General features: G+C 38.4%; 1 pseudogene; it reads left to right on the top strand.

Moving 5' to 3' along the window:
• Window positions 1-24,969, top strand: part of LOC149251877 (NAD-dependent malic enzyme, mitochondrial pseudogene) — a 99,235-nt pseudogene extending 74,266 nt beyond the window's left edge.
• The last annotated feature ends 224 nt before the right edge of the window (window positions 24,970-25,193 follow it).

Below are 25,193 nucleotides of genomic sequence, written 5' to 3'. Positions count from 1 at the left end.
CATATGTTCATTAATTTCTTTTAAGGCACGTGCCTAATTTATGGTTTACGGATAGCTTTCCTTGAATGTTGAGCCAAGGAAATTTGCAATGGGCGATAGCAGCATCGCGTCATCGCATTACCTAGATATGTCATCGCAAATTTTTTCAGATCGGATTATCGCAGATCGTAGATCGTAGATAGCATTTATCGCAGATATCGCCAGATCGCAGCATCGCGGATCGCAGATATCGCCAGATCGCATCATCGCGGATCGCATGAGTCATTAAATCATTGTGTGTTGCTTATGCGATATTGCGATATGCGACGTCGCACATCGGCCGTCGGAGATTTCTTAAGATTTTCATCTAAGAGCACTTCTTAATGTGTGTGATGCGATGAATTTCGCGTCGCTTCTTCGCAGTTTTTTATTATGCACATAAGGGGATGTTTTATCTTCTCCACGCGATGCGACATAATTTCAAGGAGTAGAATACAAAAAGTTTTATAAAATGTTTTTTGGATTTTTTACTAAGGGTCCCCATTTGCTTAGTGTTATTGCTAATACTAAACAAAGAGGGGGGTTGTTGGTGGCCACAACACCAGGATAAGATGGGATTGCTTGAGCATTTGGTCTTTGCATACCGGCATAATGCATTTGATGTTGGTATGTTTGGTAAGGTTGGTGGTCATGACCATTGTAAAATGGTTGATTTTGACCGTTTTGAATGTACGGCTGTCCACTATTAGCAAATATTTGTTGCTCAGAACCTTGGTATACTTGTTGGAATTGCGGTTGTTGGTATTGCACCAGCCATGGTTGTGAAGCCATGTGTTGTTGCCCGATACTGACAGTTTGACCAAGATGAGGGGTAATTGTACCCGTCTGAACCTGTGTCGTTCCACTAGTCGGCGATTGTGGTTGAGTCGCAGGGTCAAGGGGCTGTTGCATTACAACCTGAAAAACCTGAGGTTGGCATACAACAAGCAGCGCTTGAACTTGCGATACCGTCACAATAGCTGGTGTAGTTGGGATATTTGACATAGGTAAGCATTGTTGCATCGAATATACAACTCTTGGTTGTTGAGGTAGTATTGGTACCCAACCGCTCGAGGTAATTCCAGTATAACCTGAATGTTGTTGTGAATTCCCGTATGGATATCCTCCCGGAGGGGATAATGAAAGGGTATACTGCCCCCCATACGGTGGTAACCCAGAACTCAAGGGAATTGTTTTCCCTTGGGGGCCGGACTGCCCAAATTGACCTCTAAATGGATCAATTTGTTGAGACTCAACATAAGAGTTTCTGGATATTATTCCGGATGAACAAATAGGAACAGACCATACTGTCGAGATAGCCCCTGAGTGGACTCCTAGCGGTTGAGAGCTAGTCGGGACAGATGGTATACCAGCGAACATTTTCGGAGTGACAGTAGGGAGTTCTGTCGTCGCTATGTCAGACGACACAGTCCTGGATGTTGACGGTTGTTCAGACATTTGTAGTCTATCCAAAAAATTACCTAGCGATTCTACAGGAGCCTCCGCTGGTGGTAGACTAACTTCTGAAGAAGAAGGATATAGAGTGATCCCAACTCCAAATTGCATTGGAGTACTTGTTTGAGGATCTTCTACAATTTCTTCTATGGCAATCAGACCAGGTGGAAGGGGAAGACTGTCAGGTCCGTAAAATATTTCTGGTGCCGAAGAAGGTGTGAAATCGGCAGCGATAGATGTTTGAAGAGCAAGACTCTCTGAACCGGTTGTAGATGGAACTGGTTCGGTAACACAAGTGTTTACTCTCAGACTAGGATCAGTATCACTGTCCTTTTGTAGCTGCTGAACTTCTTCTGTAGAGGCAAGGATTCCAAAAATGTTTGGAGTAACCGGAGTCTCTGATATCGTTGGAACACTTGTTCTAACTTTAATAGGAGATTTGGAACCGGTTAAACGAGTTCGCTTTCTCCGACGGGCTTCGATTCTGGAGACAAAGACGGTTGACTCGTAAGCCTCCGTGAACAACGGGGTTTCAATTGACTTTCTTCCACGATTGCGGATTACTTGATCAACTAAAATAAAGGGGAAGTATGTTTCCGAATTAAATGAATTTTAGACGCTTTGACACAACTTGTTTTTTCAGTTTTTAAGAGTCGAGAAAAAACAAAAGATGATTCTAGTCTCCTTCGATTTTCAATGAGCCTGAAGTGACAAGTGCTCAGATGGACCTTTTCCGTTAAGGAGTCTGAAAAGGAACGAAAGGGACTACTCTGGAAGTCTAGGTAGAGGGAGTACCAAACCAATCGCAAAACTGCAGAATACTTTTTATGGTACGGCAGTCAATCTTCCCGAATTCTGTGTTCAGTGCATTGCGATCTATAGGGCGGCAGACATGGCTTCCTATGGATAAAGGATTTAAGCCTATTGGGGTCTCCCAAAATATACTCGACGGTACGTGGAAACACAAGTCCATACTGGCACTTATCGTCTCAAAGTGGAGGAATCACCCAACCATCAGTGAGAACAACAGTTACCAGGCTTTACAACGTCGGAATACGTCTCTAGCCTAGACCTCTAAATGTTGTGCGTTAAGTTCCAAAGCGTTGTTAGATTCATTGAATTTATTTTAAGTTGACCTTGTTTATGAAGTTTTCCTTTCGGGTTCACCACGAGATGTAGATGTAATTCCTAAAATTCAATCTAAGATAATAAACAAACTTTTTATCTCTTTTATGCAATGAAAATCCTAGCTACTAGGGAAAAGAAAGACAAAATCTTTTCACAAAGAGCAAAGAGCACACTCTAAATGCACTTTTCCTAAATCAAGCCAATCAGACTGTCTATATGCAAATGCACATGCATGTATTTGTTTTCGACTTTCTTAGTATATTGATGCTAAAAAGAAAGTTGATGCACAAATCTGAATTTCTTTTCAAGCGACAAATATCAACAAGTTTCTTTTCGAAATAAAAAATGGAGACGATTACAACACCTTACGATTTTGAACTGAACACTTGTTCTTGACACTAGAAAATTACAAATTCAGACCAAAAGCAACAGTAACAGGATAATCGACCATCAACAACAATTAAACTCTTTCCTAGGACTGAAATCGACACTTGTGATAGTTTCAAATCAAAGGATGACAGTACGATTATGCCACTTTTGCAAAGGAGAACTGTAAACGACTCAACAAACACACAAAAACATCTACAGTTCTTTTGTACAAAGGAGGCGGAATAACAGTAAGGAAAAGGAGTTTCAAACAGACATATACTGATCACAGGCAGCAAAATTCAGGAATAGAATTGGAAAGAATGATCCACAGAAACCACAACTGCACAGAGCTAGTCTGATCAGCGCACCTGTAACACAGAGAATCTGAAATGCAACGCAGGTTATCCACTCGGGAAGTGCGCTGAAATTCAGAATCTCTGAACAATACCTGCGCTGGGCCAGAAACGAGACTCTGTTCGGTCTCCAGGTCACAGTTTGCAGTTCAGTTCTTGGTTTTTGGCCGAGTAAAAAACAATCAGTAATGCAACAATCTGGGGTAGATCTAAGGAGGATCTAAGAGCTATCACAAGGGCAATCAAATAGTTTGTAAATCAATTGTTTGAATCATAAACAGATCCAGTAGATGGATTGAAGTAGTAGTTGTCTACTTTGCATTTGTTATGGCAAATGCAGTTCGAATGCTACCTGTAAGTTTATGAAACAAACAACAAAGAATGATAAACAAACAAACTAATTAGCTCCCCAGTGGAGTCGCCATTTTGTTACAGGGAAAAGTGTCTATATAGAACTGCTCTATCCCACTAAGGTGTGACAGCTGCCTTAGAAACAAACAGAGAAAAACTACTTTTGTATTTCCTTTATGAATTATAGATAGAGAGGAATAGAAAGACCAACCTCTGTCTTGCGCTAATCCTTCGATTCGATCCCTCTCTTCTTTGATAATCCTCAGCTACCTGCTCCCTTTACACGCCCAGCTTCACAAAGTACCTATAAGATCACAGAAGCATAGCACTATACAAAGACATGGATCTATAATCATAAACAATCTAGGATCAGATATAAATTGACCATACAAATGTAACAAGCATCAATGATACAAAAGCATGGAGGAAAACTCAAATAGATTTTATTGATAAAACAAGAAAAGATCCAGGAGGAGTTACAACCGGTTGTTCTGACCCAGCATCAACCTCCCAGCAAAGAAGCCCCTCTTCACCTCAAACAAAGCTTAGATCACCCAACAATCTGATGTTTATCTCTAGAAACCAACAGCAATTCCTTACAATATGCAAATTCCAGCCTTTGGATCTCTGGGATGAGGGATCCATATATAGATATCTGTAAGGGGGACGAATCAGCTTGTGATTTGATTAGTGTCTTCTCTTTGACAGTTCTTGCTTCCACTTGGAGACTGAGGGCCTCTTACTCATCCTTGGTCGAATTCAGTGAAGCAAGTGTCACAGGAGAAGATTCTGGAAGTTTCCATTGCCTCTCCACCTTGCGGAATGACACTTCCATTTGTCATTTCTCGCCCAGTGCACCCCACAGAAGGGACTTTTGAAATGCAACGCACCCTCATAGTGTATTTGGGTGAGATGCAACGCACCTAGCCAGTGGAGCAGCTGCAATGACCCTATTTTGACCGATTCTGAGTAGTTTCTCATGGAGAACTTCTGGGAGAAGCTGTAATCTGTTGACCTTGTTCCTTTAGGGGTTAGAACAACACTTTTAGAGACTTAGGAGCCCTTGGTTTATGGACAGTTCATGCTTGGGGTTGCAGGGCACAAAAATGTCTATAACAGCTGATCCATCATGGAGTTCCTGCAACACCTTTTCAGCGTCAAGTTTCTCAAGACATCGAAGGAGAACAGAATCATAATTCATCCTAAAAAGTACATCATTTACGAGTTGATATTGCTTAGCCTTCAATCTTAGGGCTCTTTTCTTTGTATAATCTAGATTTTAAGGAGCATATCCGTTCTTTAGATAAAATATGATATCAGCATATATCGATTCAATATCGTTTAGGCTTACCTCATACATTTGTACCTCTTGATTTGGAGATAATATTTCATAAATAAGTGATGCTCCAGCCAACATTTTGCAAAAGCCTTGGTCTTTTACAATATTTGCTGACCTAATCTCAGCGTCGTATTACCATAAGGCAGTGACCCAATTTGCTCTCTTTTCACCCACGTCTTTCTGTACTAAGAGATTTCTTACCGCTGAAAACAGTACTATGATCTTTGTATGGGTTTTATAAAGAAAGGGTCTAAAATATTTGATCGCTTTGAAAATAGCATAAGCTTGTTTCTCAACGTCAGAATAATTTAATTCAACCCTTTGCAGATTTGAACTAAAAAAGGCAATTGGAGCTTTTGCCTTGTCTTGATTGGCTTGAGTGAGTATCGCAACATATGACTTATCAGAGGCAAATGTATACAAAATAAAAGGATCAGAAAAAATTGGAGTCGCTAAGGATGGGGCATTGATAATCGCTTGCTTGATCAGATTGAATGCTTCATATTCCTCTTGGCCCCATTTGGAAAGTGAATTATTTTTTATCATTGCTTGTAATGGTGACACAATCCTTGAGAAGTCTAGAACAAATCTTTTGACAAAATTAATCTGGCCAAGGAAGGATTGCATGGCTTTCTTATTATGTGGCAAGGATATTTCAGAAATTTCTTTAATTCTATCGGGATCAATATGGATTCCAGATTTTGACACTACAAATCCAAGAAGTTTTCCTTCACTTAATGCAAAAAATGATTTTTTGGGTTAAGTGAAATCCCATACCTTTGGCAACGTTGGAAGATTTGCTTTAAGTCTCTAAGGTGATTACCGTGTTCTTTAGAATATACTATTATGTCATCCAAGTAAATCACCACTGATTTGTTTATTAATCCCTTAAATGTGATATCCATGGCCCTTTAAAATGTGGCGCCAGCGTTGATCAGACCAAAAGGCATCTTTTGATATGCATAAGTACCCCATTTGGTTCTGAATGTGGTTTTTAGCTGATCGTCGGGATAGACTAGAACCTGGTTGTAGCTAGAGAAACCATCTAAAAAGGACATTAATTCTGATCCTGCAACTGCTTGCAATATTTGTTCCATAGGAGGCAGGGGAAAATTATCCTTTTGGCAGGCTTTGTTAAGATTTCGAAAGTCAATACAAATTCTAATATCTCCATTTTTCTTTCTGACGGGAACCATGTTGGAAACCCATTTAGAATGTCGAACACGAAAAATAATTTTGGCTTTCAATAATTTATTAAGCTCAGACTTAATCCGACTTTCTAGATAAGGATGAATCTTCCTCAACTTTTGTTGGACAGGTTTTTCATCAGCTATCATTGGGATAGTATGTTGAATGATTGAAGTGTCATAAGTCTCAAGGTCATCGTAGTTCCAGGCAAAGACACTTTTGTATTGTTTCAGGAGCCGAACATAGGCTATTTTTTCTTATAGGGTAAGGCCAAGACCTAGGTTGATGTTCTATGGCTTGGTATCCGTTTCTAGATTTACTAATTCATAATTTAGAGTTGAACTCTAAAGTTTTGAATTGGTAGATCTCTTAAATCAGTATTTCAAATCATATAGGTCTTCCAACTTGACTACAGATTTTGGTATAGCATTATTAGTGCTTTCTTGTTGTAATTGTTTGTCATGTTGGTCCTCATCAATTATCTGATTAGTGTAAGATCCTTCCGATGTCAGGAAACTCACAATATCAGGATCGTCATTGAAAATTCTCTAGTTTGTAACATTATCAGGGATAGAGGGCCTAAAGATCAATTCGATTGAGAATCTTTCTGGGCTATAGTCTTCCGAGGGAATGAGCTTGGAAGCTACATTAGCCAGGAGGTCAACACTAGCATTTTGGAGTCTGGGAATAGGTGAAATATTAAATGTTATAAAATGTTCAGTCAGATCTTGCACTAAAGATTGATAATGTTTTAAATGACCTGATACAAAATGTATAGTATTTCGTACCTGTTTAATAACAATCTCAGAGTCTCCGAAGACTTGTAGATACTTGATATCTAATCTGATTGCCTTGTATAGTCCTTGGACTAGAGCTTCGTATTCTGCAGTGTTGTTTGTGCAATCAAACTCGAGTCTACATGTTAGCATCATTTTGTTTCCCTCTGGACTAACTAATACACATCCTGCTCCTGCTCCATCATTAGACTTAGAACCATCAAAAAATAATTTCCAAAATAAAGATTTATTTATAGGACTATCTATAAAATTAACACATTTAGAACTATATGTTTGAGAAAAAATTTCCACTTGAGACAGAACAGAATGTTCTAGGTAAGGGGAAGTATGAGCATTAAAATTTCCTAAGAAAGAGTCAACAGAATAGTTGCCAATTATATTGTTTTTGTATGCTATAGGTTCATTTTCTCCTTCCAATTCCGTCACTATGTATTTTTTGTGTCTTTCTCACTCAACCTTTATCTGATTCGGTTCACCATTGTAAGGGAACCACATATGTGAGCAATCGGTTGCAAAGTATCCATGAATCTTTTCAAACCAATCTCTACTAAGAATTAAACCATAAAATTTGGGAATGTATGCAACTAGGATATCAATAACTTGACATACCTTTGGATTAGAAGACAGCCTTATGGTAACTTGATTTAGTTCACCAATTACTTCAACCTATGATCGATCCAGCTGAACTATGCGTACTGCAGATTTTTGAGGTTGGACGTTTAACTTTGCACATATTGTTTTAGGTAGAATATTAGATGAAGCTCCTGAATCTACCAACCAATTATGCAAGTTTTTATTGAATATTTCGTAAGTAAGAAGGAATGGGAGAGTATGGGGTTTTGACCTACCTCCAATTAAAGCAATATCATTCGGATCAACTTTATTTTCCATATTATTTGGAGGTCTTCCCATTTCATGAGAAGCTTGCGAGATTACAACGGAAGGGAGAGGTGCAACGGGAATTGCATGTAACTCTTTCAAAAGTATCTTTTGTTGATGTTTCAATTTGCTAAATTCATGAAAAGTAATGTTATCCCTAGTCTTCTTCATTTCTTCAACGATATTATACTCCATCTCATCAGAAAAAATTAGTGTTTTAGATGGAGTTCAGGGATCGGATTGGGCTGGGCTTGTTTGAGTCACTTTTGGTGATGATTTCTTACCTGCGACTTTATCTTTAGATGTCGAGCTTGCGCTCTTCTGTTTAGGACTAGGTTGTGGAGGATCGAGTTGATTTCTACTTCTGGTACTAACTGGTGATGCCTCTTGATCCTCTTCATCTGGAAGGATGAAGTCCCACATTCCCTGTACTTCTACAACTTCATCTTCATCAGTAGGTTCTTCATTAGAAACTTCCTCTTCTTCTTCTAATTCTACATTTGTTACAGCGTTGGGAGGCTTTGAATCAGTTGAGGGATTTTTTCTATAAGGCTTGTAGGGCTGTTTTGAAGAAGTCTCTGCTACTTGTTTCTTAATGTCAACCATTTCATTAGACATGGTTTTTAAGACTTTCTGTAATCCTTCTAAATCAAATGGGTCTTTTGATTGCTTTTTCTTAGGATCATCTCTAAAATTAACCTTCTTAGATTTTCTTTCATCGACAGCGTTTTTATTTTCTAAAGCTAAGATACTTTTCTCTACCGCTATCGCTTCCTTCATGTTTTCATCCAATGTTATCTTAGCAGCCCTATCAACGAAGATCGTTATGTTCGATGGTAATGCAGATATGTACCATTCACTTCGAACTTCTTCGCTAGGCTTGGAAGTGGTCGGAATTTTATTCAAAAGCTTGTTGAAACGCGAGTTAAAATCTTTGATAGGTTCTTTTGATTCAGCCTTTAGATTTGATAGATCATTGATTAGTGTTGTTGTAGATCTATCATCGCCAAACTTAGTCAAGAATTTCTCTTGGAAAATGTCCCAACTAGTGATGGATCCTGATGGTAATGAAAAATACCAGGATCCGGCTGCTCCTCGTAAGTGTAAGAGAAAAGCTGAACAACAACATCTTCATTAGTAACACCATTTAAATTTATTGATGACATAAATTTGTTTATGTGTTCTTCTGCAGCATGTCTGCTTCAAGATTAAACTTAGGCAGCCATTTTTCAGGATGGGCCGGTGATTGACTAAGGGTGCAGGCATTAAGACTACCCCTGGGTTATCCATGGGGTTTGGGCCATCGTTGATCTACTAACAGAGGAAAGCGCAAACGAAGTTGCTTGTGGAAGGGATGAGGATGTTAAAGTTCCAGCACTTTGATGGACAACAATTTGAATTGGAGGGGTAGATGGTTGACTTTGCAATGGAGAAGTTGGAATGGATGTCGATGATGAAAGAGTCTCACTATCAGACCCTTGAGGTGATTTCCTTGCTCTTTTTCTTTTAGGTAGAGGTAATTCGGTTGGTTCGATACCAAACTTTTCACTCTGCAATCTGGTTAAAGAATGAGAAGGATTGTATTGCGAAGTCACACTACCTTGAGATATTTCAGACTTTTGCGGTTATATGGAAAATCCTTGAAGTTTATGAATCAAAGATTCAACTTTAGGAGGTTCAATAGTAGATTTCTCTGAAATGTTTGGGTTTGTGGCAGTGGTTGTTGTTTTCTCAACTTCTCGCTTAGGATTTAAAGATTTGGAATGCGATGGAGAAGTTGGGGGAGATGTTAAGGGCGATTTACTCTCAGAATGGTATTTAGATTTGGATTTACTAGCCATTCATAGTTAGGGGCCCTCCTTCTAGCGCCAAATATGTTGAAGCCCCGAAAATCAGGTCTACAACAACGGGGGTACCCACCCGGTCCGGACCTTGAAAGTAGCTCCTTTTCCATTTGGGATGGTGGATCGGACTAGGGATAATCTGACCAATTTCCCAATTTGTGTGTGTTGATAAGAATTGATATTTCTGTTTTCTAAAGATTTCTAAGTAAAATTATTTTAATCTAAGTCTAATTTAAAACATGCAATTGTATTCTAATGAATAGAAATATTTAAGTCTAAAACTAACCCGGGATTCAACTTTTTACTTATGCGATCTAAAATAATTTCTAACAGCAATTGGTAATAAATATCATTCAATCGCTACAAGAAAAGAATTCGATAAAAATGAACTGTTTTGTATAAAAAGTTAGCCGAAACAATTGTGAGAAGCATATCACATAATAAGTCATTCATATATTGAGCATAAACATAATAGTCATTACCGTACAAAAGTGCCAAATAATAACTCAAACATTCAAGCTTTCATATATAAATAACTGAGCATAAAATATTACTTGGACACATAAGTAGAAATCATTAAGAGATAAAAGTACCATTGATGACAAGTTCTACTCATGAGCTTCAGCAATATAGATTTATCTCTTCCTAATTCAACATCTACTAAGAGTACAAAAGTTCATTTCAGTAGCAGATATTAAACACAGATATCAATAAATCTTGTTCCATTCATTCATCAAAACCTCCTCTGAGGTTGCAGAAGCGCATGTTCTGAGGAAATGTTTTTGACAAATTTTAGGACCCTTCTCTAAATGCATGAAAGGGGTTAAAATAATACTTCCTACATACCAAAAATAGTTTATTACCAAAATATAGGAGGAGGTTTAAATTACCGTCCTCATCTAAGGCAAAAAATAAATCAAAACTACAACTAAAACTGAATCTAGAATTAACTATCTATGTATCTGTTCTCTGAGATCGTAAGCATTCAGCATCGGCTGGAGGAGTGTCGGTTGGCCGACCTCTGATTTTAGTTGCCATGCGAAAACAAAATCGGCAAGTGTTAGCGCTATCTTCTTGGTAGAGTTCGTAAGGCATTTGACAGTCATGCATTGACTATGCGGTTTAACCAAGTACTGCCAGTAAGTATCCCAATTCAACTTGGTTAACTTCTTGATGGACTCTGCTCTTTCCTCAGCTTTTTGTTTCCAGCTCGTCTGCAGTTGTTGTGCCTTTGGGAGAAATCCTGGTGCAGTCTTTGAAATGAGGTTTTCCCTATGTAGGTTTTCATTGATGTAGTCAATGACATTGTTTCCCATTGTAGCTGCTTCTTCCGCTGCCACGCGTCGGGTGTTGAATGGAATCGCTAGGTTTCAGCTAAATCCGCTTACTGCCCAAGGGTGCACCTGATAATGTAGGAATTTACAGGGTAAGTTCCTCAGAAAGAATACCAAAAGGACACCGCTCACAACCAGATCTCAAATCAATACACCAGTATTTTTGACGTGGTTAAAACCCTCAAAGTGCAAGGAGGGAAACAGTCCACGGCCTGTCCCAACGTGGGTACTACAGGAAATTTATTAATCAAAGAATGAAAATTTACATAAGCTTCTCTCATGCACGGATTACCCGAACAATGACCCTCCATGTGCTTTAAATAGAACTCATGGACCAATCGGGTGTCAAGCCACGGATCAAGTGTCGGTAATACCGAGGTGAGAGTGAACCGTCGGATCACTACATATCGTGACCGTCAGATTGTAAGTTACAAAATGTACAATGGTAAAGAAACACACTTTACCTAACTCTAACCTAACTCTATACTAGACCAAGTTGAACTTAACTATATCCTATGTGTCGGAATATCCTAACATCCCCCCTTAAGAACAACTTGGGATAGGATTGAAGGATTTACAAATATGACACAATAGGAGAAGGAAGGAGGCACTAGAGCCTATCCCCCCTTAGTGACAACTTCCTGAACTCCAAGCATATATCGAAGTTTAGTGAACTTCGCCTCTGTGAGAGCCTTTGTGAAGATGTCTGCAACCTGATCATCTGTTGGACAATATTGCACTTCAAGAACATGGTCATGAATGAGCTTTCTGATGAAGTGCATGTGTAGTTCAATGTGTTCGCTGCGCTGATGCTGGACTGGATCTTTGCATAGCTGAATGGCACTTTGATTATCACACCAAAGTGTGGTTGGATGCTGCTGCTCAAAGCCAAACTCTGATAGGATCTGACGAAGCCACAAGGCTTCCTTACTAGCTTCCACGGCACCACGATACTCTGCTTCTGCTGATGAAAGAGAAATGGCAGCCTGTTTCTTACAAGCCCATGTAATAGGTCCTGAACCAAGAGTGAAGACATAACCGGCAGTAGACTTCCGATCATCAGGGTCACCAGCCCAATCAGAATCAGTGAAACCAACTAACAGAGGAGCTGCTTTGGCACTGTAATGAATCCCAAACTGTACTGTACCTCGAACATAACGAAGTATTCTTTTAGCTGCTTTCCAATGACTTTCACGGGGGTTTTGCATAAAACGAGCAACAAGGCCAACAGCAAAGGAAAGATCAGGACGAGTATGGGTTAAATACAAGAGTTTTCCGACAAGTTGACGGTATAAGGTAGCATCAACTTCAGGAGAAGTACAAGAGACTGAAAGTTTGACTCCAGACTGAAAGGGAGAAGGGGCTGGCTTACAGTCTTCCATGTGAAAATGACGAAGAATATCACAAGCATACTTGGACTGGGAAAGGAAAATACCCTCTTGGGATTGCAAGACTTGAAGACCGAGAAAATAGTGTAAGTGTCCTAAGTCTGTCATTTCAAATTTCTTTTTAAGGCTGGACTTCACATGGTTTATAAGGTTGGGATCACTACCAATAAGAATAAGATCATCAACATAAAGAACAAGGATGATAAGAGAGTTGCCCACTTTCTTGGTGTAGACAGTATTGTCAGAATGACACCTAGAAAAGCCAGATTCTAAAAGAAAGCTATCCATTTTGGCATACCAAGCCCGAGGAGCTTGCTTGAGGCCATAAAGGGATTTCTTAAGTCGAAAAACAAGGCTGGAGTCTGTTTGTATGAAGCCAATGGGTTGTTCCATATAGATTTCTTCCTGCAAGTCCCCATGCAAGAAGGCAGATTTAACATCCATCTGATGGACTTCCCATTTTAAAGAGGCAGCAAGGGAAAGAATAAGGCGGATAGAGTTCATTTTGGCAACAGGGGAGAAGGTTTCAGTGTAGTCAATGCCTTCAACCTGTGAAAAGCCCTTAGCAACGAGACGAGCTTTATGTTTATCAACTTTCCCATCTGGTCCATACTTGGTTCTGTAAACCCATTTACATCTAACAAGTTTGCGTCCCTTTGGTAGAGGAACAAGATCCCATGTATCATTTGTCATCAATGAATGATATTCTTCATTCATAGCTGCTTCCCAATGTGGATGGCCTGAAGCTTCTGCAAAAGTGTCAAGATCATGATTTACTGGAGCTTGAGCCAGTAAAGAAGAGGCTCTTTCAAACTGAGAACGTGTACGTCGCTGATCTGTAGGATCACCGGCAAGATCACCTGCTGCATCCCGAGTAGCACGGACCCATCTTGGAAGTTGAGGATCCTGAGAAGGTGGGGGAGGATTATCATCCTCGCTTTCATCATCTGAAGAAGAAATGTTTTCAAAAGTAGAAGAGATAGGAAGAGGTGGCACATCCGCCGGACTAGGCTCGCAGGCCGATTTATTTTCATCAAATTTTACATCTCTTCTAATGATAACATTTTTGGACTTAAATGGAATAAGTCTATAACCTTTTACATCTTCAGAATATCCAACAAAAGTACATTTCTCACTCTTAGGTTCTAAAGCTTTATGCTTTTCATCTGGAATATGGGCCCATGCTTCACTTCCAAACACACGAAAGTGACTTACATCTGGTTTAATGGAACTCCAAGCTTCTTCTGGAGTGATATTCTCTAGAACCTTAGTAGGAGTGCGATTGATTATATAATTTGCACAATTAATTGCTTCGGCCCAAAAACTAAGACTGAGTCCTTTAGATTGCAGCATACAATTAGCCATTTCCTTTAAGGTGCGATTTTTCCTTTCAGCTACACCATTTTGTTGTGGAGTGTATGAAACAGTATGTTGCATTTGAATTCCATTTTCGGTGCAAAAGTTGATGAATGTTTTTTTAACATATTCTCCACCATTATCAGTTCTTAGCTTAAGAATTTGATGTCCAGATTGTTTTTCAACAAAGGCTTTGAAGGCCAAAAAAGTGTTAAATACTTCGCTCTTGAGTTTTAAGAAGTATACCCAAGTGCGTCTGGAGAAATCATCAATGAAAGTTAAGAAGTACTTGCAGCCAGAGAATGAAGCAACAGGAAGAGGACCACATAAATCACTGTGCACAAGCTGTAAAGGGGCTGAGGCGTGCCAAGAGGCACGTTTGTCAAAACTGTCCCGATGATGTTTTCCGAGTACACATCCGGAACAAAAACCATCTCTGCAAGATACCATAGGAAGACCTGTCACCATATTTTCTTTACATAGATGCTGAAGGGAGCGATAGTTTAAGTGACCAAATCGCTCATGCCAAAGTTTGCTCACTTCATCATTATGAGCAACAAATACTGAGGGAAGATTTGATGACCCAAAGTTGTGAAACTTATACAACCTTTTGGAATCATCAGCAAGACCAGTAGCTAGAATCTGTTTAGGATCTTTTAGATCCTTGATTACAACATCATGAGGTGAAAATTCAACAATTTTACCTTCACCTGAATGAGTTATCTGATAGAAGGTTGCAGGATAAGGTTGGAACACATAATAAATCATTAAACTGACCATTGTCTAGATGAACAGTTCCAGTCCCTACAACATTAAGAGATCTATCATCACCAATATATATATTTTTGGTGTTACAATCATTTAAAGAAGAAAACATGGCTTGGTTTTTGGCCATGTGACAAGAGGCTCCAAAATCAATGAGCCACTCATGAGAATGAGAAGAAGAAGAAGATACATTTAATGCATAACCAAACTGAGATGATTGACAATGACATGCAGAAAGTGCCATTCCGGAAGTTGAAGTTGAAGTAGGCTCCACATGGATGTTATGTTTCTTCATTGCGGCTTCCAAGGCTTCCATCTTCTTAAAGCATTTAGATTCTAAGTGGCTGTCTCGATTACAAAAGTTATAATGTCTATCAGTCTTCTTCCATTTGTTTTTATTGGTCTTATCATTTTGCTGAAATGATCTTTCATTTTGAGGCTGAGATGGTTTAGGACCATTCTTTTGAGGATATGACTTCTTAGGATTCTTTGAATTTGGTTGCTGCTGGGCGGCTAACGCTTTCGTGGAAGAGTTTCCAAGATTAAGAAGACCAAGGTGTAAGAGTTTTTCTTGTTCTCTTATTAAGGAATCACAAAAGGAGTCAAAGGAAGGGGCCTTGTAGTCTTGTCCTTGACAAATGAAAGCTTCCCTTGTAGAATGGAAAGTGGAAACAAATACAGAGTAGGCTGGTCCCAACTTAGTAAGGATGGAATAAATAAGGTTACCATCTTCTTTCTTAACTTTAACACCTTCCAAGAGATATCTAAGGGTCTTGAATTTGGACAAGAAATCTTCAATGCAAGAAAAATTATTAGGATCCAAAGTAAGCAGCTCATTTTCAAGTTGATGGGCTCTAATTTCATTTTTAATCCCAAAAACTTTAGCAAGTTTTTCTAATGCTTCATGAGGAGTCTCAAGTTCTGCAATGTGGAATCTAAGATCAGGAGAAATAGACATCCCTATCAAACCACGTGCTTGATCTTGTCTATTTTCCCATTTTGCCGCCTTGTCTTCATCTTTTGGTTTCTTCTCTTGGTCTGTGGCTATTCTGAAGAGACCTTTACTTCTAAGTAAATCTTCGATGTAAGCTACCCATTGGAAGTAGTTAGTGCTGTCAAGAATGACTTGGCATGGACTTTCCATTTTTTAAAAAAACTGAAGCTGACGATGCTGAAAGTAAGTGTTCCAATGGATAGATCTCGAAAAAATAGGCGGTTTTAAAAAAAACGGCTCTGAAAAAGGCTTCCGGATGAAGAAGTTATGGCTTTTTGAAAAAAAAATTGTTGACGTTGCCGGCAAAGTGCGCGAATGTGCGGGAATGAAAAAAATCCGCCCCCACAAAATGGAGACTTGAACCCAAGACCTCTACTCTCTTAAAATAGCTTTGAACCAATTGATCTATACAAAAAATTTGAGAGAGAGAGAGAGAGAGGGGGGCCTTGGTTTGCGTGCTTGCCTTGAGAAAGCTCTTTTTCCCTACAAAACACAAAACACAAAACCCAACACGAATAGGCAAAGAAAATCGAACCTTGCGGCTCGAAGTTAGCTTTAGCCAAAAAACTAGAAATTTAAAAAAAATCTCAAAGTTAGCTTTAGCCGAAATACTAAATATTTTTCTCAATGTTTCTGATTTTCCGAGATCACACTAAGGTGCAGGGAAAAGAGCATACGCATGAGAAAAATCCTTCCTTTCTGTTTCTGATTTGCCCAGATCGCACAGAGTCGCAGGGCAAAGAGCATACGTAGAAATGAAAGGTATAGATCCGGTTAAAAAAAAAGGCTAAATAAACTGAGACCGAAATAAGCAGAGAGAAAATAACAGTAAACTGCAAAAAACACTATATACCTCCCGATCTGAAAAATGACGCAGCTAGGGCTACCGGAAACCTTTTCGCGTGAAACAAAAGGGGTTCCTCACTGGAACAGATGCTCCGAACGCAACAGAGCAATCCTCTCAGCCCGAAAGCAGTCAGAAACAGCAGATCTAGGAAACGACAGCCGCATGCAGTTCTACCAGCTTCAGATTTGGATCACCAACGGACGCGGCCCTCAAATAGCTCTGATACCATGTAGGAATTTACAGGGTAAGTTCCTCAGAAAGAATACCAAAAGGACACCGCTCACAACCAGATCTCAAATCAATACACCAGTATTTTTGACGTGGTTAAAACCCTCAAAGTGCAAGGAGGGAAACAGTCCACGGCCTGTCCCAACGTGGGTACTACAGGCAATTTATTAATCAAAGAATGAAAATTTACATAAGCTTCTCTCATGCACGGATTACCCGAACAATGACCCTCCATGCGCTTTAAATAGAACTCATGGACCAATCGGGTGTCAAGCCACGGATCAAGTGTCGGTAATACCGAGGTGAGAGTGAACCGTCGAATCACTACATATCGTGACCGTCGGATTGTAAGTTACAAAATGTACAACGGTAAAGAAACACACTTTACCTAACTCTAACCTAACTCTATACTAGACCAAGTTGAACTTAACTATATCCTATGTGTCGGAATATCCTAACAGATAAATACCGCCGGTTTTGGAGCATGGGTCCCGCTTTTAGCCTTTAGCGCTTTTCCTCGTGGTTTTCTGGCATACATGCGACCGAGCACTCAGGGACATTCCTTCTCAAGGGGTTTATGAGAAACTACTTCCTTTTCCTGATCCAAGCTTCCCAACTGCTAGTTTTGCCTCCTGTACGGTCTTGATGGGCCTCGATCAACACGCTTTGCCCTTTTCAATGGTTCTTCCCTTACCGACCAGTTCTTGGTGCATTCTGCCAAATCTTCGTTTTCCTTGGCAAACTTTTCCATGAACTATTTGTTGTAGGTTGCCTGCGGCTCTGGTAGATGATACATAAGCCTTAAATCTTATGAAGTGAATGAACCAATGAGGTCTTGGCTTCGAGACTTGAATTGTCTGTCTATTATGTCGGCACTGTCCAGTACCCACTTGACCATGTCTGTGTATGGAAGAATCTTTGGTCTTACCACTATTCAATGAAGGAATGAACATGCAAGTTTAGTGATTGATGCCTCGGACGACCTGCGTGAGTCTGTTGTTGCTTTAACCTTCATAACTCTTGGCTTTTCTTCTTCGAGCAGATTGTACATTCCTTCCCAAGTAGTTATGTCGGCATCTCTGTTGCAGGTGGTGTCTATGTACAAGGGCGTCATCTCTTTGTCCTCAGCAACCAGAGCTTTTCCCTTCTTTCCCATTATGCTCTACACTGTAAGGACCACAATCAGAGTGTAAGGACCACATTCAGACTACATACATTTTTTTTTTTAAACAGCAAATACAACCAGAAAAGAAACGCATTAAATCTCAAGGTTATTCAACATTATCTAACACATTCCTGCCACTCATTTCAGGAAACATATCATAACATTTACATACTTTTAACTAAGATCAAATAGTAATGAAATACATATGTACCGTTCACCAAAAGGCGAGACTCCGCTTGCTTTGCTCTTACTGGTATTCCCTTGTTACCAGTCACCTCCGCGAGTGAATGATGACGTACTTGATCCGAATGCGAAGACCCACCAGTTAACCTCCCAGCCTACTCCTTGGGTACTCTTATTCCCCGTGGACCCCCGAGTTGCAATGGGGTTGTACAATGGAGGAAAGCACTAGCTGGTAGAGGAGAGCACACCTTGGCTCAAGAGTCCCCTCTCTAAAATCCTCTACCTCACCAAACTCACTATAGCTTCGCAATCACTGCTCTGACATCATCTCATCCATCTAACAATAAGGTTCCCAAAAGTCCCTTCTCCCATGGCTTGCCCTTTCTTTTATAAGAGTCCTCATAGATGACACTTTTCATGTCATGCATAATTGTATTTTTTTTTTTTAATTCAATAGCTTGATTATTCACCTACCCATGTGTCACTCTCTCATCAAGGGTCACCCAAAATTATTTACTTAACTTTTTATTTAAAACAAATATTTTCCTCATCTCACAAGATTCCTATTTCTTCTACTAGTTGTCTCTTTATCCCCCCTTTTTATTCCTTAAATTGTGTTCATTACTTGAAGTCAATTAATGAGTCAAGATTTTATCCCCAATCTGCTCCCTAATTTAACTCAGGTTATCTCTTAGATGTATATTCTTATGTTGGTTGTTGCCACATGGAGCTTCTCTACATTTCTCTAAATTTAATTTATTATTCTTATTTTAATTCACCTTCCTCTTTTCTTAATTAGGTTTAATTAGTTTAGGATTAATCTTTATCCTTACAATTATGTTTGTCTTTCCCCTTTTACCTAATTAAACCACATAATCTACCTAGTATTTTCCAACATGGGAAGGGTAGAGTTTTTAAGGTACTCTATTTTTTTTTCCTATGATCCTCCTTATTCCAAGTTTTATTTTTTATTTAATTACCTTGGTTTCTAATCATCATTTACCCTTGATGTGAATTTACCTAGTTTTCATTCCTTGCTTATATTTATTTATTATTATTTATTTTTAATGATTCCAAGGGTGCCAAGTTTGGTTGTGCCCTTCAAAAACTTCCCTAGAAGCTCCAAGGGTGCCACACCTAATAGTTTATTTGTGATGCCAAGGGTGCCAAGTTGGTCGTGCCCTTCAAGAAATTTCTCTGAATTTCCAAGGGTGCCACACCACTTGCCCTTCAAGCATCTAGTGACTACGAGGGGAAAGTATAGTGCAACGTCATAGACCACTGTCATCTCTTGTCTTGCCTGCTATAGTGAGACTAATGGTGTCGGGGATCAAGGAATCCGCCTTGATGCGCGCCCCCCGGTAAAATCCTCATGAGCAACCCAACTTTGGGACCTGCCCTCATGGCATCGTGATCTTCAAGGCGAAGTTGTTTCAACCTTTCCAGCCCAAGTCACGGCGGGAGTGCTAGTGGGTGAGATCAGGGACACTGTCCCACCCCTCCCATGTAGTTCCATCCAATTGTACAACCCCATCACCCATATGTGAGTCATTCGGCCAAGCAACTAATCTGTGCCTGCAACCACTAACATATCATCAGAATATAGATAAACATATATAGCAGGTTTCAAAATTGACTTAGAAATTCAAAGATAAAATAATATAATTTTTCATCAAACCAGGTGTCTTTAACTCGTCATATGCGAGTGCCTCTGGTGGTTTCCTGCCATACTCAATAATCATCAGTAACAAGGTTTCTCAGTGTTAGCCATTGTCATAATAACATTATCGCCATCACCTAGTCATTCACGTCATTGTTCATTGTGAACCAGAACTAATGCAAGTAGGTAACATAGGGGACACATCCATCATGGCTAGCATCATCATAACATTAATGGAACCATACATATAGATCAAAGCTATTATCATTATAACATCAATAGAAAACATGTCTATCCTTTACTACTATCACCATCATGATATCAATAGAGAGTACACATAACCATTAATTATATTGTAATCATAATATTAATAGAGAACATTCATAACAATCACATTTACTAATAATAGAGTCACGTTTTTGGATCCTCAACCTAAGTTCCCCAAAGAATAAAGTATCTAAGATAATGTCATATTAGGGTCAAGAAACTAGAGTGGGCACTACATACACCCCCTCTTAATAATTGACTTCGTCCCGAAGTCCTCGGAACATAAAGGAAAAACAGTGACACCTCTCCTAGGAATCCTTCCTGAAACTCTTGTCAACTTTCTAGTGGGCAGGTATAATTTTCCCAAGGTATCTATACCACGAATATCATTATAAACTAAAAGACCATATCTAGGGAACATTGCAACCCAATTTTTTTTTTATTTTTTTTCATATGTTTGATATTTTCAAAAGTCTTAAATTCTAAGTTATCCCTTCTGATAATTCTGCAATATTTTCCCCAATATCTCAAAAAGTGTCATTTTGGACCCTTGTTAGCATGTTCCCTAAAATGATATTTGTAGCATTGCATTTAGGCCATAGGCAGAAAAATTCCGAAAGAGGTGGACAAGTAAGAATAAGAAATTCAAATGGCGAACTTAAGCTCACGAGCTAGCAAAAAGATGAAGGACTTTGATGTCAAAAGTGCTAAAATTAAAACATTCTTATTAGCAGATGTAAATAAATAAATAATTAGATGAATTACCAAGCAAGTGATTGTGCGTCAAGATGTAGTGTTCAATGAATAGTTCCTAGAAGTTCATCCAACCAAGAAACTCTTTGAAACATCAACGCATTACTTAATTATAGATAATATCCTAGTAAGTAATGATGTTAGTGTCTCAACTACTTAGAGATGATGTGGCACATGACCTAACAATGGAAGAATTTAAACATGTAGTCAATAATATATCGAGCATTGAATTGGGCATAAAGAAGAATACTCTAAATAAGGAAGTTATGCCAATCAAACAAAAACATACTTCCCAATCCAAGGAAGTTGTCTTCTATTTGCAAATGTGGAAAATTTTGTTTTAGCTACATAAAAGCTATCGAGAGGAATCAAATTGGTTATAACACCTACCACACCTCACTTATCAAGAAAGAGCTAGAGACATCCCTACTATCACTCAAGTTCATCTCCAAAGAAAGATCCCAACCTTTTTTTTTTCAACGAAAACCCAAGAATACTATTAAGTGATCACACCTTGTGACCAATGACCACTCAACTTCACTTACTCATGCATAAATAATTAAATAGATTATCAAATTATCATAGCAACCTATTGAAAATATGATATCTAAATTATAATATATATTTATATCAATAATTATATTTATGAAAACTATAATTTAATTCAAATTATTATTAACAATTTCAAAACAAATTAATTTAATAATATTTTAAAACACACTCCTAATTTTTCATGTACCCATGTAAAAAAAAAACATCCTTTTGCAATCAATACTTAATTATTGACTTCTCTTTAATACATACCAATATATAAAAATTCTATACAATTGATGTAAATATTAAATTTAACCAAAGATATTACTACATAAAACATAATTTCCATATGTTGATTTATAATGTGGCACTTTTAACTCGTTATTAAATTTTAAAAGAATGGCTTGATTATTGTTAAAGCATTAACATGCTTCACATCCAACCACTCATAAAGCCTAAACCAAGAAAATTAGTGTATGACCAAGTCAAGATTAAGTTTTTGGTGTTATACGATGGAAAAGACAACTTATTGAAATGAGATGGAACTAGTTTCATTAGTCAAACTTATTTGTATGTTTTATTTTATTGTTATTATTTTCTGGTGATTTGTTAATCATTAAATTGTTATAAATATATTAAGCACTCAAAGGTCCTTAGCTGTCATAAAACATGTGCATTGACCAGTTCATTTTAAGGATGAGTGCTTCTCAACTGTATGTTTCATCACTACCCTAAGATTCTTTAATTTTAGCAGTTCAATATGTGTATTAGAAATTGTAAAATAAATTCCATAATCCATTAATTCATAAAGCTTCTTTCTTAATTGGTCAAATTCATTGAAAGTGTCCCATTAGTACTTGTCAGTGATACTTAGTGTCTTCATAGATTTGGTCCAAATTTTTATTGACTTTTAATAAATGATTTTTGTAAAAATCAAATATTTTTACAGAATTAAATTTGTAATGTTTATCTACCGAAACTCTATCACTCTATTTTATCTACTGAAACTCTGTCACTCTGTTTTAACTTCCGGAAGCTGAGGGAAGGACTTTATTTTTTTTCTTTGCCCAGCTCCTCCTCCATCCTACCCTTTTTGTACAAGAATAAGCGTGTTAGCGAGTATATCAAGTTTCTAAATCATGTGGGAATTGCATCCTGTTATCGGAGAGGGGAGATGAGCTTTCTCAACATTTGAGAAAAGTTAAATAAGCTCACTATTTTTTTTTTGAAAACACCTATGGTTGTATCCACTACTGATTTAATCGCCTACAGATACACAACCCGGCCAAATCACTCATTCGTAAGGCTTCGTGTTTCAATATATTTATTATCGGACTTCCTCTTCTTGGTTGAAAACACTCATGATAAGCAATCCAACGTAGTGAGATGAGAAATGGCGAGAAAGTACCATTGCTCCTGCAGCGTGATAAAGTCTACCTGTAAATTAAAAGCAACGTTAGATCAATGCCTTACGAATTGTTAGTGTCTCATGAATATATGAATGGGTTCGTGGTTTTGGAATGAAGCGCATTTTCCCAAGGAGTGATTAAGAAAGTAAATACTAGTTAGAAATAAAAATAAAACTATAAAGAATATAAACGAAAGTCCAATTTAAAAATTAAAACTTTAAAGAAAGTTAGAGGTACATACTCCTCCATAAATTAAGGCTAAATTCTTATAAAAAAAAACTTTATTAGCAAAAAGGAGATGCATCGGCCACAAGAAAAAAAATCTCGGGGAACCGTTTTGGGATTGAAAAGTTTTACGAGGCATTTAAGGTAAATAGTTATGGTAAAGCTTTGTAAGATTACAATAAATTCTAAGACTTCTAAACTCTGGAATGTTCGTTGGTTAAATAAATATATTTTTTTTGAGTGTTAGTTGGTTTGGGACATAACATTTGAATAAAGTTTTGATAAGTCTCTGCTTCATGCTTCTAGATTATTCTAACTTCATTTCAAATTTTAAAAATAGAATTTGATTGATAATAAAAAAATATTTTATTTATTAAAAAAATCATAAAAATAGATTACAAACATGTGTTTTAATAAAAGGAAATAGATGATATACCGTAATTGTAATTACAGACACTCCGCGCTGAAATTAAATAATACATACAAGTTAAGCGGTAGATGTCAGGTTACTCGTCTAAATTTAAATTCTTCCTGATTAAAGAAAATTGATGACCTACCCACGGCGTCACAGCCGCTCCGAGTTCTTGCTGATTACAGAAAATTTGATTACAAGGCTGTCCCATTCAAGAATTGAAAGCCTAGTTTGTTAACAAGAATTATTTCTTACAAGAAAACTTCCCAGAAATGTGTGCTTTGGGAGGTTTTAATTGATAATATTGCAGAGTATGCGCAAATAATATACACACCTACTGTTGGTATCGTCTGTCAAAACTACAGTGGTTTGTATAGACGGCCGAGAGGAATGCATTTTCGCAGTGCTGATAAGGGGGAAATGATGTCAATGGTATATAACTGGCCTGCAGAACAGGTTGACATGATTGCGGTTACGGATGGAAGTAGAATACTGGGTCTTGGAGATCTTGGAGTAGAGGGTATTGGTTTTGCCATTGGAAAGTTAGACTTGTACATTTCTGTTGCAGGCATAAATCCTCGAAGGGTGCTTCCTGTGATGATTGATTGTGGAACAAATAATGAGAAGCTCCTTGGAGATCCTTTATATCTAGGATTGCCAATCCGTAGACTTGATGGAGAAGAATATGTATCAGTTATTGATGAATTCATGGAAACAGTTTTTGCACGGTGGCCAAAAGTCATAGTGCAATTTGAGGACTTCCAAAGCAAGAGGGCTTTCAAACTGCTACAACGGTATCGAAATCAATACAGAATGTTTAATGATGATGTTCAGGGAACTGCAAGAGTTGCTATTGCAGGTCTCCTAGGTGCGGTAAGAGCACAAGGCCGACCAATATCAGACTTTGCAAAGCAAAAGATTATTGTTTCTGGTGCAGGGAGTGCAGGAATAGGAGTCTTAAATGCTGCCAGAAAAGCAATGGCAAGACTTTTAGGTGGTACAGAATCTGCCTTTGAAAATGCAAGGTACCAGTTATGGGTACTGGATGCAATGGGTTTGGTTACAGAAGCACGGAATGACATTGACCCTGATGTTGCACCATTTGCCAGAAAAGTTGAAGAACTAGGTTTTCAAGGTTTAGCTGAAGGTTCCAAGCTCACTGAAGTGGTAAAAAAAATTAGGCCAGATGTGTTGATTGGATTAACTGCGGTCGGAGGTTTATTTACAAAAGAGGTTTTGGAAGCCCTTAAAGAATCAACTTGTGTAAGGCCATTTGTTTTCGCAATGTCATATCCAACTAGCAATGATGAATGCACTACCGAGCAAGCTTTCAACACTGTGGGACACCATATAGTTTTTGCAAGTGGAAGTCCATTTCTTGATGTGGATCTTGGAAATGGTCAAATTGGGCATTCCAACCAAGGCAACAATATGTACCTTTTCCCAGGGATTGGGCTGGGTACCCTTGTATCTGGTGCTCATCTCATTTCAGATGGCATGCTTCAGGTTGCAGCAGAATGCCTAGCTGAATGCATGACAGAAGAAGAAGTGCAAAAGGGAATTATATACCCCTCAACATCCAGGATTCGCAATATTACTGTGGAGATAGCTACAGCTGTTGCGAGAGAAGCAGTGGCAGAGGATCTTGCAGAGGGCTACCAAGATAAAGATGTCGGAGAGCTTCATCGTATGTCTCTGAAAGAAGACTTGGTTTCTGTGTACCATTGACCGAGTTTCATTCCAGGAAAGAGGGTGTTGTCATCTCCCTTTTTGTGGGCCGATTCTTAGTAGTTAAGAGGTCGAGTTATCTAGCTATGAAGGATGAGTTAGCTCTCATTGCCAGCTGAACAAAGCAACCTCCAAAATCTGTGCGTACCAACCTTCATAAGGGTTCGAACTGGAGTTTTGAGGGGTGATAAGACAACCCAGCTTGTGGTGGGTTTTGTAGCTGC

Source organism: Pinus tabuliformis, chromosome 7 (assembly GCF_031772625.1).
Source record: "Pinus tabuliformis cultivar Carrire ecotype Pingquan chromosome 7, CPIR1, whole genome shotgun sequence".
NCBI classification, from domain to species: Eukaryota; Viridiplantae; Streptophyta; class Pinopsida; order Pinales; family Pinaceae; genus Pinus; species Pinus tabuliformis.
Note: the sequence above shows the minus strand (reverse complement) of the source record. Positions and strands in the feature narration are given on the sequence as shown.